The following is a 14426-nucleotide window of genomic DNA, read 5'->3' on the forward strand; positions in this document are numbered from 1 at the left end:
AAAACAATAATGACAGGAAATAAATTATCTTACATACTATAGGTAGGTATATAGAACAGAAGAGAGGCTGACAGGTGCCTATCAAAGTGAGAAAAGTGGTGTGTAATGACATATAAAGCATATTTAAAACAGTAACTCATTTAATTGAAAGCACCATATGGACCTTGATGATTTGTTAGACATTGTTCAGTTAATGAATTTTAAAGTAAACAGTGTGTCTCTATGTAAAATAAATGAAGCACAATTTTTTTATAGCAATTAATACATTTTGGATCAAATGTGTTCCTTTAAAGCCTTGGATATAACCGTCTTAAAATTAATATAGAATTGTCATTAAAGGAAAATATATTTGATTGATCGACTGAACTGTAAGAAAATAGCATTTTATTAAATAATAGCTAATTAAAACAAATTAACCTATAAAATCACACAGTTCATTCCTTCACATATTTCCATTGAACTGCTGCCTTGCTCCAGATATTACAGTTCCTTTCAAGAAAATTAGGAGAGCCCTAATTATTTATGTGACAAATGACATAAACAATTTACAAAACATGAAATACAATTAATGATCAAGTTTTAACACCAATATCACTAGATTAAAAGAAAATGTAACTTAATACAATACTCTTTCCAAGTTGTCACATAAGGAACTGATGATGATGATGGTTAAGTTCTTAGGTGAACGTTCATAATAATGAAAAAAGAATAGAAAAGATGTAAAAACTACATGTTGTATTATTTCCAAAATGTAAATATTTTGTGAATTATTTAGATAACTCTTAAATTAGTGATTAAAGATAATAATGATATTTTACTATTCTGTTTTTCCATAGAATGCCTAGCCCAGCACATGTACTTTTTTTGAGGTTGGTTCCATACTGTATTTATAAGCAAGGCCATACTGTAGGTAATAGAGAAGACCCTAAAGATTGACCCAAGATCTTTCAGTTTTTGAAACTTAAAGGAAAATAAAGCTTAGTGGACACCTATATTGTTGTAATTATTTTAGGAATTTGGCTTTTACTCAATCGGGTTAATACAGTGTGGATTAAATTGGAATTTAAAATGTTCTTTTTAAATATGCAAATTTGAAGTGCCTTTAGTTTAAGAAAATTCTCAGTAAACATTTTGTGTATCTTGCACCAGCCACATTTTGAAATGTTGGTGATGAACAGCTAAAATTTGTGCATGTGTCATACAGTGTTTAGTAATTGCATATGTTGTTATAGGAGAGGTTCGTGATGTATCAGCATTTGAACAAGAGTAAACAAGAACCAAAAAAACCCCAAACTTAAAAGGTAGTTCTCTTTGAACCATTCACTTAAACATCTATCTTATGCCCACAGCTCAGAAATTTGACAGAAATGTGTCTCTTTTCATGAAACTTAAAAACCACCGTTCCTATCTTTACTATCCAATCAATTTGTACTTTGAGGCATTCAATAGCTACTTCTGTATTTTAAAAAGAAACATTAGCCTTTCAGAATTGCTGTTTCTTGTTGAATTACAGTCTATTATAATAAAATTGCTCACATAATGAAGAGTGGTCAGGATGTGTCTACTTTCCATGGTGCTACTAATGTACAAAATATGGGAGAATGTACATAGTCCTAGTACTAGTCCCTTAAAAATTCCTGACCTATATCCCAGGCTTTAAAATCAAGGTAGATTACTTTTCCTTTTATTACTTCATGTTTGTGAACTCAGTTAAATAAGTAGATTCAAAATAACTATTAAAATTGCAAATATGCATATTCAAGATAAATTGTTTTCTGTATTAAATATCCATAGGGACTCTTTTTTTTCCCATACTGTGAATTAGATGTATTCTCCATTCCAAACCGGGCTCACTTCACTTCAGTAATATAGCAGACATTTTCAAATATATGAGGGCTCATCAGTTAAAATTAATTTGACAGTGTAATGGTGCATAGTGTTGTAAGACATTCTTTTTGAAGTAGAATTACAAAACATGAAAATATGACACCATACAATATTTTAAAAGGCAGTGCACTCTGTGTACAAGGTAAGACAAGTTGTCATACAGCATATATATATATATATATATATATATATATATTTATATATATATTTATACTGTACAAAGATAGAATATTTTCATGCTGCAAATTTCCTCTTTTACCATTCCCTCCCCATTCCTCACCCTCTACCTCCCATTATCCACCATAATTAGATGCTCCACTTTTATAGCTCTGGAGATCCTGAATATTCTGGGCTGACATATTGCTGCCCTATCTTACTTACCTCACTCTTGTTGTAGGCCTGAATGACATTTTAACCCCCTATTTAAAAAAGTAGCTATCAGACTCCACAATCAGAGTCTATGCTTCTTAAATGTAAAGGACCTCTTTTTTTTTTTTTTTTTTTAAAGATTTTATTTATTTATTTGCGAGAGAATGAGATAGAGAGAGAGCATGAGAGGGGGGAGGGTCAGAGGGAGAAGCAGACTCCCTGCCGAGCAGGGAGCCCGATGCGGGACTCGATCGCGGAACTCCAGGATCATGACCTGAGCCAAAGGCAGTCGCTTAACCAACTGAGCCACCCAGGCGTCCCTGTAAAGGACCTCTTGAGGGACAAGATTTTCAACCTCTATTCCATGGACTCACCAAATATAAATTTGTATGCTACTATACTATTTCTGTGTCAATATTACCTTGGCTATAGCAGTATATTGTAATGGTCAAGAGCACAAATGTGAGAGCTACCTCTACCATAATTAACTGTATGACCCTGAACAAGTTACTTAACCTTTTGTGCCTCAGTTTTCTTACCTGTAAATGGGGATAATAATAATACTGATAACAAGGAGTGTTGTAAAGATTACATTAAATAATAAACATAAAGTGCTTAGGGTAGTTAAAATAGTAGGTGCCATATAAATATTAGCTTTCATTAATAAATTCCTGATTCAGAATAAAAGTTTTAAATAAGTGATGGAATTTGAAGAACAAGGATTTAAATTCCAATTTGTTTTGCTGAGAATTCACATGAAGCTATATATTTTAGCTAGGTATGCTCGACAGTAGCCAGGGGTTCGACTGCAACTATATCCAATGTTTAATATTAAAAATAAGAATTTAGACATCTTATTTTTTTAAAGATTTTATTTATTTATTTGTCAGAGAGAGCACGAGCAAAGGGAGGGGCAGGCAGAGGGAGAAGCAGTGCTGGACTCCATCCCAGGACCCTGGGATCATGACCTGGGCAGAAGGCAGACTCTCAACCGACTGAGCCCACCCAGGCAGCCCAAGAATTTAGATGTCTTAATAGGTTAGATAAACTGGATAGAAGAAAAAGAGTCCAACTTCTTTATTACTTATTTCAATTATGATAATGAGACTGAGGAAAATAGTAACATATAATTCTAAATTGGCAAAGAAGCAAGTTAGATTAAACTGTAAATATAAACTATCTGGGTATCTACTTGAAGGCTTATTCACTTAAAAGCAGATCATACTCTGGGCTGACATATTGCTGCCCTATCTTACTTACCTCACTCTTGTTGTAGGCCTGAGTGTTGAATAAGGACTGCTATTTTACAGGATCTTATTCTATCAAGGTAACATCGGTTGGCAAAGTGGAAGTGGGAGAAGATGATGATATCATCACAGGTGCCCTAAAGGAATCTTGGGAGAAGATGATGATCTTGGGAGAAGATGATGATATCATCACAGGTGCCCTAAAGCCAAGGAAATGAATGCTTTGTAGAGTCTAAATCTTCCCCAGATTTAAGAAAATCTTCGGAACAAAGCAAGTTCATGACAAAGATAGGTGTGCTTAAATGCTAAAAGCCCTGAAAAATGAAATCTATTATAGCCTCACAGATTCCTTAATGAGAAAGAAAGCAAACAGACAAACTAATGTAACTGTATAGAGATGGAGCATTCTATTAGGCTTAGCTTTTATAGCAGTACATACAAAAAGTGGGAGAAAACACAAAATGAAGAATAAATTATACGAAAGGTAAGAAAAACTCTAAAACATGGACAGAGGGCTAAGTGAAAAATGTTGAGTATAACATAAATTGTTTTATATTATGTGTATTCTAGAAAAACAAGAAAAAGCTAGGCTTACTGCTTGATCACTGATGAGAGAAAAAACAGATCTACTCAACTTGTATTTTACTTCCATATTGCTTATTTACAAAGAGCTAAGAAATGAGATTAATATGGAAAGAGTTGAAATTGAAACCTAAAATAAGAGAGAGGAAAATGTAGTATAAATTAAATAATTTTTACTTTCCCAAAGATACTATTTTCTATAGAATATGAAAACATGTGCAGACATGGAAATTAAAGTAGTATTTTATAATGTTCCAGGATTATAGAAGCATAGAATTTCAGGATTTGAAAGAATTTCAGGATTTGAATTTGGTTAAGCTAATAAGGACTATTTAAATAGAGGTTGATTTAAAATCTGATGTTTGAATGTCCTGCCCTTTTCTTCTGACAAAAGAATATATTGATTTTCAAAAAAGGAAAGGATTAGGTAAGTAATCACCAAATCTTGGTGTTAATCCTTGGCAAAAGAAAAAAAAAGTCAAATATATTAGTAAGCAGGTGGTTTGTGAATGATAATAACAGAAAGAGGAAAGCCCTAGAAACCTTACAAGTTCACAAGGAGAAAAATCATTTCTAAGGTCACTCTGTACTTTTACAGTGTGGCTAAATATAGATAGATTATGAAAAGTACTATAAATATAGATAGATTATGAAAAGTACTATAACCATAATATGTCTTGATTTAACTGAATTATTTAAATGTCATTATATCTTGTGGAAAAGACAGAAATGTATCAAATGCTGGCAGAGTTTATGAAGTTGTAGCTGGTTGGGAAACTATCAGAGATCGTTTTTTACAGTATGGATGTCATCTGGAGGAAGCTCTTCAGTGGCATGGCTAAGCTCACTATTATTATTATTGACTGCACTACATCTTTTTGAGATGCTATAGAAGGCATGCTCATCCTAAAACAGACATTAGTATACATCGGCATTTATTGAATGATAGTGCTTTATTGTAAATAAATGGAGAAAAGAAGGATTATTCAAAAATGCTGAGAATAATTTTTAGAAATAACTTATATTTATATTTAGAAATAAAAATAATTGTATTAATTTATATGTGAATCAAAATAATTATTAAAGTTTAAAAGAAAATAGAAAATATTATTTGATTAACAAACCTGTTTCTCCAGCCCAGTGCTCTTTACTGAACTCCATGCCCAGAAACCCATCTCTGTTGGACATACCCATTTAATTGTCTCGCAGACATCAAACTCAACAGATCAAAACTGAACTCATTAGCATATTCTCTTCCTCTTCCTAGAGTTACATGCTGAGGATTGCATGTAGTCAATGGCAGTCATTTGACTCCCTATAATGTATTCCCTAAATCATAGTGGTCATTATGCCAGGGTAGGGATTTGACCAAAATTCCATTTTAGCAATATTACTTTGAAAATAAATAAAAGAGGGGCACCTTGGTGGCTTAGTTGTTTAAGCATCTGCCTTCAGCTCAGGTCATGATCTCAGGGTCCTGGGATCCAGTCCTGCATCTGGCTCCCTGCTCAGCAGGGAGCCTGCTTCTCCCTTTGCCTCTCCCCCTGCTTGTTCTCTCTCTCTCTCTCTCTCAAAAATAAATAAAATCTTAAAAAAATGAGTAAAAGAAGGGGTGAATTACTTTCCTAATTTTCTTATTGAGAATTCAGCACAAATAATAACTGCATTTCAAGCATAGTAACCCATTTTTTTCCTTTATTACAGAAGTATTTATTAGCACCTACTGTAAGTAAAGTAAGAAGAATGTAATTCTCTGTAATATAAGGCACATGTGGTACATGAAATTAAAAAAAAAAAAAAAAAGAACAAACCAGAATGCTATAGCAGTTCAGATAGATAGCTTTGGTGGATAAAGACCTAACTTCATATTGAGCAGATTAGAATCTGAATTCTAGCTTTGATTCCACTTACATACTTTTAGATTACTTCTGATCACACAAATGAGGATCACAATGTAATAAAGATTAAATGAAATTATATATGTGGTTTATCTGGTATAATTCTTGGCACATGGTAGAGCTCAATAAATATAAGTAACCTCTCCCTTTTATCTTTTTTCCCTCTAAAAGTTAAGATCATTTCTAAGAAGAGGATCAAATAATGTTTTGGAGTAAGCAGAATACTTCATTTGTCCTGCAGATATGAATAGTATTAGAATAGAAGGAGACAAGGGTGAAAATATTTTACAAAGAAAGATTTAAGTAAAGATATAGAAGTGGGAAAGGACAGTGCCTATTTAGACAATAAGTATTTAGATGGAACATGGTAGACCTATGTCTCAATAGAATGTATAATCCTAAAAAGAAGGAATCATGTCCGTTTTAGTTTTCAGTTATATGCTGAACACCTCATAATGCTTGGAGCTTAGTAACTACACCAGAAAATGTTTGTTGAATGAAAGAAATAATAAAAGAATATAGGGAAAATGGAAATTATCCTGAAAAACATGGCTCACAGAATGACTTAAAATGTAAGAAATTGGTACAATAATCCTTGTTTGATTAGATTCTTGGTTGGTATAGTGATTGATGAATAGGTTAGGAAATCAGGAAAGGAGCTAAAGAATAATGAATCTCATTCAATGATTGAGAACACATCTAAAACTCTTATTTGTAGGTGAAAAGGGGTTAAATATCAGCAATTTCAAAGGATTCTACCTGTGTGTATAATCAACTCACATCTGACTTTTCAATATCCCAGGCAAATTAAATGTACTATTCTTTTCTATTCTTGTTCGAGATGTGATCTATCTTCAACTTAATATTACCAGCAACAGTAAATACCCTTTGAGTTTATGGTGTGTTCTATAGTATTTTTTGATACTTACTAACTGTCAAGTAGTATTTCAGTAAGATATTGAAAACCATTTTCCTACAGTATCTGTTCAGGGAAGCAATCTGATTTTTCAAAATTATATACAGTAGAATTTTCAATTCACTTATTTTTTTCTTTGCTTTACACATTGATATAAAAGAAATATAAAATTTAAAAAAAATTATATTGTTATGCTGATATATGTATCTGAATGTACAGAATATAATAATTTAAAAATTATTTGGAACTTATGATACCAAGGAATTATTTCTAATATATTTTGAGGCTAAAATGAAAAAAAAATAGGTATGATGGATGCAGTTGAACAAAATTAATTTTTGTAATTACAAAGCAATTTATGAAAACAAGTAGATTGAGTTTGGGGGCCTTTCTTTTGTTAAGTTGCTAAAGCAGTTAATCCATATTGGTTAAGCTAATAAGGACTCGGGTTGAAAATCAATTCTACCTACCATAAAATAGATTTGACTCTAGTGAGATAATTTTGTTACTCCATGGGGCACCTGGCTGGCTCATTCAGTGGAGCATGGGACTCTTGATCACAGGGTCCTGAGTTTGTGTCCCTTGTGTGGTGTAGAGTTTACTTAAGAAAAAAAAAAATGTTGCTCTTGTCTGGGATCACTGAGTATTGATTCTAGACAGTCAGTCTATGAAGTTGCAAGTTTGATTTCTCAGGTTTCTTCAGTAAAAATGTTGATCATAATTCAGACTTGGAGTTCTTTGGACTTATTGAGGAAAAAGTAAAATAAATTAGCATTGTCTTAATAAATAAAAATTTCCTTCATTTTTATAAGAAAATGTAGGCTCCCAATCTTTTAAGTAATAATATTCTGTTATCTAGTTATTCAATAATATATCTAATTACCAAATTTTTAGTTAAGTTTCTTTTATTACTAAAGCTTAATGTGTTTATTTATAGATACAGATATCTAGTTATCAATATTTATCATACACTTATTAAATGCTAAATCATAGACCATCCAAACAAAACAACAACAATAAAAAAGTTTGTATAACAATAAAAGTATTTCAGTTTACAAAATGGAGTTGTAATTTGTTTCTGGGTTTCTTTGCTAACTGAATAAATCTCAATATGAATTGATGCTAAATGACTTGCTGTTAAATAAACAAACAATACAAAAACCCTCCAGGAACAGAAAGCCTACTACTTTATGTGAGCTATAACAAACATCCTAAGTCAAATGATTTTTGGTCCCTAGATAATAAGCATAATACTGTTTCTTTCAAGGGCCTGCCAGAAAATTTTGCATCCCAGCTTACTGATATCCTTCGGTTTAGCTATCCTCTAGAATCTAACTTTTCAGTATTCCTGCACCATTGGCCAGATTAACTTGTATAAAAAGCTATTTCTCTAAGCAACTCCTCTTCAAAATAACCTATCATCTCTGACCTCAAATCCAAATCATTCATCTTGTTATTCAAGACCCTCCAACATTTACTCTCGTATTATCTATCGAATCAGTATTTCCTATGAATCTATTTGACTCAACTAACAGTTATAACAATTGTCTTATTACTACTACATATAGAGAATGATGCTGAAAAAAATGGGTATAAAATTTTCTACAAGATACTGTGTCTTCAAGAAACTCAATACTTAGTAAGTATATAAACAAGACACACACACCACAACTATATATTAAAGGTATGTATGTGGTATGTATGTGTTGTATATGTCACATTAGTGATCCACTAGTGACATTGTGATACATCTACACATCAATTTATATAAATTTGTACAAATTGCTATGTGAACATGAACGGAAAAATAATATGAATTCCAACTGGGACTGGGGTGACTGATGGAGGAAGGGAAAAAAATCATTTATAAAAGGAAATACTTTGTACTAGGCACAGTTCTTACCTTTTTGCATTCATTCCAATATTTATTTTACAAAGTTATTTTTGATTATTCATTAGTATCTCCATTTTACAAATAAAGCAATTTAGACTCAGTGATCCATCTAGAACTAGCTCCTTGTGACTTGAAGACCCTTTACAATAAACCATTTGTAAATTCATGGTTTAGAGATTAAAATTGATTTGTAGGAGAGGGAAAGAGCAACAGATGAGCAAAAACCCAGAAAGAAGCAAGGAGGTATGGAACATATTCAAGGAGTTCAGACTGCTCTGGTTTGGTTGGTGATTAGGAGACATAGACAGGGAAGTGGAGTTATATGAGAATAGAAAGACAACTTGGGACAGATCACACAAATCTTTGGTAATGAAAGCCATGGAATATTTTTGGTTGAGAGTGTGATGTGATTGAGCCTCTTATAACTTTCCAGTCACCTACTTAAACATTTTCACCTGTTTTACTCTTCTGTTGATGAATGACAAATTACCCCAAACTTAGCAGCTTGAAACAACAAGTATTTATTATATCACCAATTCTGGTGTCCAGGAACCAGGAGCAGCTTGGCAAGGTGCCTCTGGCTCAAAGTTTCTCATGAGGTTGCAGTCAAGTGGTTTCATCAGAAAGCTTGATAAGGGATTGCAGGAGTTACCCACTTCTAAGCTTACTCAAGTGGCTGTTGAGAAGCTTCAGTCCCTTACCATGTGGACCTCTCCATGGGACTGGCTCAGAATCAGAGTTGACTTCCCTCAGGTGAGGAATATGAAAGAAAGGGAGACCAAACAGAAGAACATACCATGACAAAATCCATAGTCCTAATTTTGGAAGTGACAGTCCATCTTTTACATTGTATTTTATTTATTGGACATTAATCAGTAAGTCCAGCCCATATCCAAGTGGAGTGAAATACACAAAGACGTGAATACCAGGAGACAAGGATCACTGGGAGCCCTCTTCAGGGCTACTTACTTATATTATTCACCTTCTAGACTACCTAAATTCAGGTAGTCTAAATTAAGGACTACCTTTCTCCATGATCCATCCTTTGACATATTGAACTATGCTGTTCTTGACTTACAGAAATTTAAGAAAATGCCTTCACCAGGCACTTAGACACATAATTTTTGTTTCTTTGGTAAGATCCAAACCATGTACTATACCTATATCCTCAGAACACTCAGAAAAGTGCTGAATGTAATATATTCCCAATATAACTATATTGAGAAAATCTATTAAAGGCATTTCTTCTTGGAGCATTATCTGTTACGGTTCACTTATACTTTTACTATTGATTCCCTGATTTTGATTGATATTCGTTTGAGCACTGATTGGGTGACTTAGATAACATTTCTCAAAGCACTTCTGCAGGATAAGAGATACATTTCCATTTGTTTAGTTTTGGCATTTACTGCAGTATTTCTTTGCTTAATGGGCTAAAAAATGTATAGGATTTCTAAAGTTCAGAATTTTCAGAAGTTTGACGTGTATGTTAACATTTTTCAAACTTATTTGACCACAAGACGCCTTTTGGAAAATGCTAATAGACTTTATCTACTATAGAAAACAAAAATAAGCTAGTTTACCTGCTAATAATCAGTGCAAGGTCAAAACAGTAACACTATTCATTCTTGAAATATGATCTCAGAATTTTCATTTGCCAGATACTGCTTAATATTATATAAAGCAAAAAACCCAAAATGAGTAAGACCCTTTATAAAGGGTTTTAATACCATTTGACTCCTCTTGTTATTTTGGATTTCCAGTATACTAAAACCTCAAAACAACAACAACAACAATAAAACAAAACTCTTATTCTTTAGAATTTATTGTAATATTGAAGCTTGGAAATAGAAATATGAGTAATCATTTATGCCACTTTAAGATGAGCATAAGAGGATATTTGTTAGGTCTAATAATAGTTGCTAAAGTATCCTTCAGTTTAGTAAAAGATTTTTTTAAAAGGATTAAATTGGAAAAAAGATTTTGAGAAATCCATCTTTGGAGAAAAAAATATTGCATAGAACTCCAATTTTTATTTCCTACTAAAGGTTCTCCTTTTTATTTTTTTTCTGACTTTCAGTAGTACCTGGGATAATATACTCCTCAAAAATGTTTGCATTCTACAACACTCCATTTTGTCTACTGATTATAAAAGCATAAACTACTACACAAAAGAGGTAGGAAGCAAAATTGTCATAGTAATTGTGATCTCAGCTATTTTTAAAGGGAGCTTATTTTTTTCTCTCCACAGGAAAAGTTATATTGGTACCCACCCACTGAATGGTAATATAAAGTTGCATTGATTTTTTCCCCACTATGAATGGCACTTTATTGGATTCATCTTTGACTTAGATTAAGCACACAAAAATTAATAGAATTTAATGGAGTTAAATTTACCTTCATTTTGTTGCTACTTTATGAATTTACATTATGTTCTTATACTTTTCTTTATATATAAATCATTTGCTTTTAAACAGATTTGAAGACAGTTTTACTTAGTTCATGCTGAGCGAGTTAAGGTGTTTCTTTAGAAAAGGTGCCAAGCTATTTCAGTGATTGGTGTAAAATAAGTCTAAAGTAATAATAACACAGGGTCTTTTAGCAGAACAGAAGAAAATGTTCCCGAGTTCATTAATGATGTTTCTGTAATCTTAAGGTGCCAGTAGAGATGAGCCTTGGTTTTAGTTGGTGCAAGTGAATAAACAATCAGTTAAATCCAAGTACAAAGCTGTTATTTCAGATCCTTGCAACAGATAGTAAATTATTCAGAACCTAGCTCATCTAACTATCAAAAATTGCACTAAGTAAAAAAGGTGGGTTTGAATACTAATATATTATGCAAAAATAGAAAGAATGATGGCATTTTAATCATTGAATTCAGTGAAAATTGGAGGAGATGTGGAATGCAAGTAAATAAAATACTAATTCCAATTTTAGGAATTATAACTTATGTACTACTTAAAATTTTAGATGATGTATAATTGGATAGCCTAGCTTTACTCTGAGAATAAATCCCAATAAAAGGAAGTATCTATTGTTGTTTTGTTTACTTTTAATACAACTTGGAGTGAATACAAGCTTTTGAATTTAGATACTAAAACAAAACACTTAGCTCATTTTAGAGAAGAAATGCTCTCATAGGTTTTTTGTTCTATTTTGTTTTGTTTTATGTTTTGTTCAAGCAACTTTGGGAAAACTTATTCAGGCTTTTCTTTTTCTTTTTCTTTTTTTTTTTTGGTAAATAATTCTCTGTGTTCATAATTAGCAAGAGCTTTCTATCTACTCTGTATCTTGCAACCTAGGAAAAATCCTTACTATACTGTATTCAAAAAAAGCATAGAAGTCGGATGAAAAAAATAGGAACGATACATGTATTTTAATGTATCTTTTCTATGTGATGTATACATACACTCATCTTCAAGTTGCAATTTGTTACGGTGCTTTTTGGCATTAATCTGAGTAGGAATCTATGTAATTTTCTTCTACTAATCTTGAATAATTAAAGAAAATAACTTTAGGAAAGCTGATTTTTCTTATACACCTTTGTTCTCTTGAAAAAGCATATGAATAAATAGGAGACTCTAGATAAATGCTTTTATTCCCAATGGAGCAATTATTTTGGGGGCAAGTTTTATAAAGGCATTAATAGTTATATTTCAACTTGATTATTTGGTAACCACAATTTCATAAATTGAAAGGAGTGTTTGGAAGCACAGAAATAAAGTAATAATAGAAATACATTTTATTATTCGTAAATTTTTAAAGCACTGTCCTAGAAATTCTTAGAGTATATTATCTTGTCCCTTTGAAGAGAGGAGGGAAAAATTAGTAAAAATGGGGAAAGTGAGAGAAGTTGAGAGGGCTTCTTTGAAAGGATTCAATAGAATACATTTACAGTGAAATACATGAAATCAGCAATTTTTAGTATATTGTAGTCAGCACCTCATCCTCTTCACTTTAAATGTGCAAATAACTTCAAAAACAGTAGCAAATTTTGAAAATGGCAATTGTGAGTATAAATCTTTTACCATTCTGTCATTTTACGTTTACATATATGCTTAATTTCAAAGAATAAGCTTAAATGCATATTAAACAGACTTTAAATTGTATGACTACTGATTCAAACATGTAGAATATAGTTGCTCATTATTTTCTCTACCAATCTATTATTGAATGTGCACTATGTGTGGATATAATACTTGGTAGAGTTATAATGATATAAATGACAATTCTCTGCCTTCAAAAAAGTCCTAAGTAAATAAGCAATTGACGTGAAAACAGATGTTTCATAGCAGAGTGATAAATGTGACACTAGAGTCAGGGACTATTATTGTCTTAGCCTAGAGATCTTAGGCTGCATTTTATTGTTAGTGGTAAATGAATGTTGTTCTCTGTGTATTTATTCTAGCCATTATTATAGACTTCGATATGACTGCTTAATTTTCAGCCTTTTTTTTTTTATTATGTTCCGTTAGCCACTGTATAGTACATCATTAGTTTTTGATGTAGTGCTCAGTGATTCATTAGTTACGTGTAACACCCAGTGCTCATCACAACACATGCCCTACTTAATACCCATCACCCTGTTACCCCCTCCCCTCTGAAACCCTCAGTTTGTTTCCCTGGGGTCCATAGTCTCTCATGGTTCGTCTCCCTCTCAGATTTCTCCCCCTTCAGATTTCCCTCCCTTCCTCTCTTGTCCTTCATGCTATTGCTTATGTTCCACATACAGTCAAAAAATGGGCACAAGACATGAACAGACACTTCTCCAAAGAAGACATAGAAATGGCCAACAGACACATGAAAAAATTTTCAGCCTTTTAACCAAGATTTTGAATGGTTGTTGAGAATTATTAGGACCTTAGTGTTTAAGAATTATTATGGACCATAGTGATACTCCTTTATGTGCAGCTTTTACATATGTATTTGCATTCTTGTCTCCCCACAAAACTATAAGCTGTTTATAGATAAAGCCTATATCTTTTTGATGTTGTGTTGTGTGCCTGTGTGTTTGTTGTGCACCCATCCCGCTTCCAGATTTATAGCTGGAAGGCCAAGTACAGTAACTCGCATACATCAAAAGCTTGTTTATAGCCCAGAATCTGAGAAAAGTTGTGACCGGTTCTACCTATGGGATTGGTTTTAAACAGAGACATACTCACAAAGGGAGTCAGAATATCCACTCTTTTACTTTTCTCTCTTTCTCTGTCTCTTCTGTATGTGTGTATGTGTATTTCTGTCAGGAGGTGAAGTGTCTGGTATGTATCAAGGGTCAAGAAAGAGGAAACATTGCTTTACCAATTCATAGCACATTCATTTAAGGCCATTTATGGTTTCTAATTTCAATCAAATGGAAATCTTATAAACTACTGTCTGTAGGTTCCTGGAGGTCTGACTGTTATTAAGATTGTATTTTTCTTGTAAATCATTAAGACTGTTACAAACTATAGTGGAGTTTCATGTCCTGCATAACTGCAATCTTTATTAGTTGACCATTTGTTTTTCCCCTGCCTTTGTTGTTAGGGGTTACTAGTACCTCAGGAATGTTATATGCCTTTTACCCTCTCTTCATCATGAACCATCTTTCAGATGGATTCCAATGTCTGTTGCTTAGCTCACTTGATATACTTTTT

General features: G+C 32.5%; 1 protein-coding gene across 4 annotated transcripts in view; it reads left to right on the forward strand.

Annotated features, from left to right (window-relative positions):
- Positions 1 to 14426, forward strand: part of GRID2 (glutamate ionotropic receptor delta type subunit 2) — a 1428484-nt gene that overhangs the window by 382029 nt on the left and 1032029 nt on the right. The window lies entirely within an intron of this gene.

This window comes from Phoca vitulina, unplaced genomic scaffold, assembly GCF_004348235.1.
Source record: "Phoca vitulina isolate PV1807 unplaced genomic scaffold, GSC_HSeal_1.0 scaffold3, whole genome shotgun sequence".
NCBI classification, from domain to species: domain Eukaryota; kingdom Metazoa; phylum Chordata; class Mammalia; order Carnivora; family Phocidae; genus Phoca; species Phoca vitulina.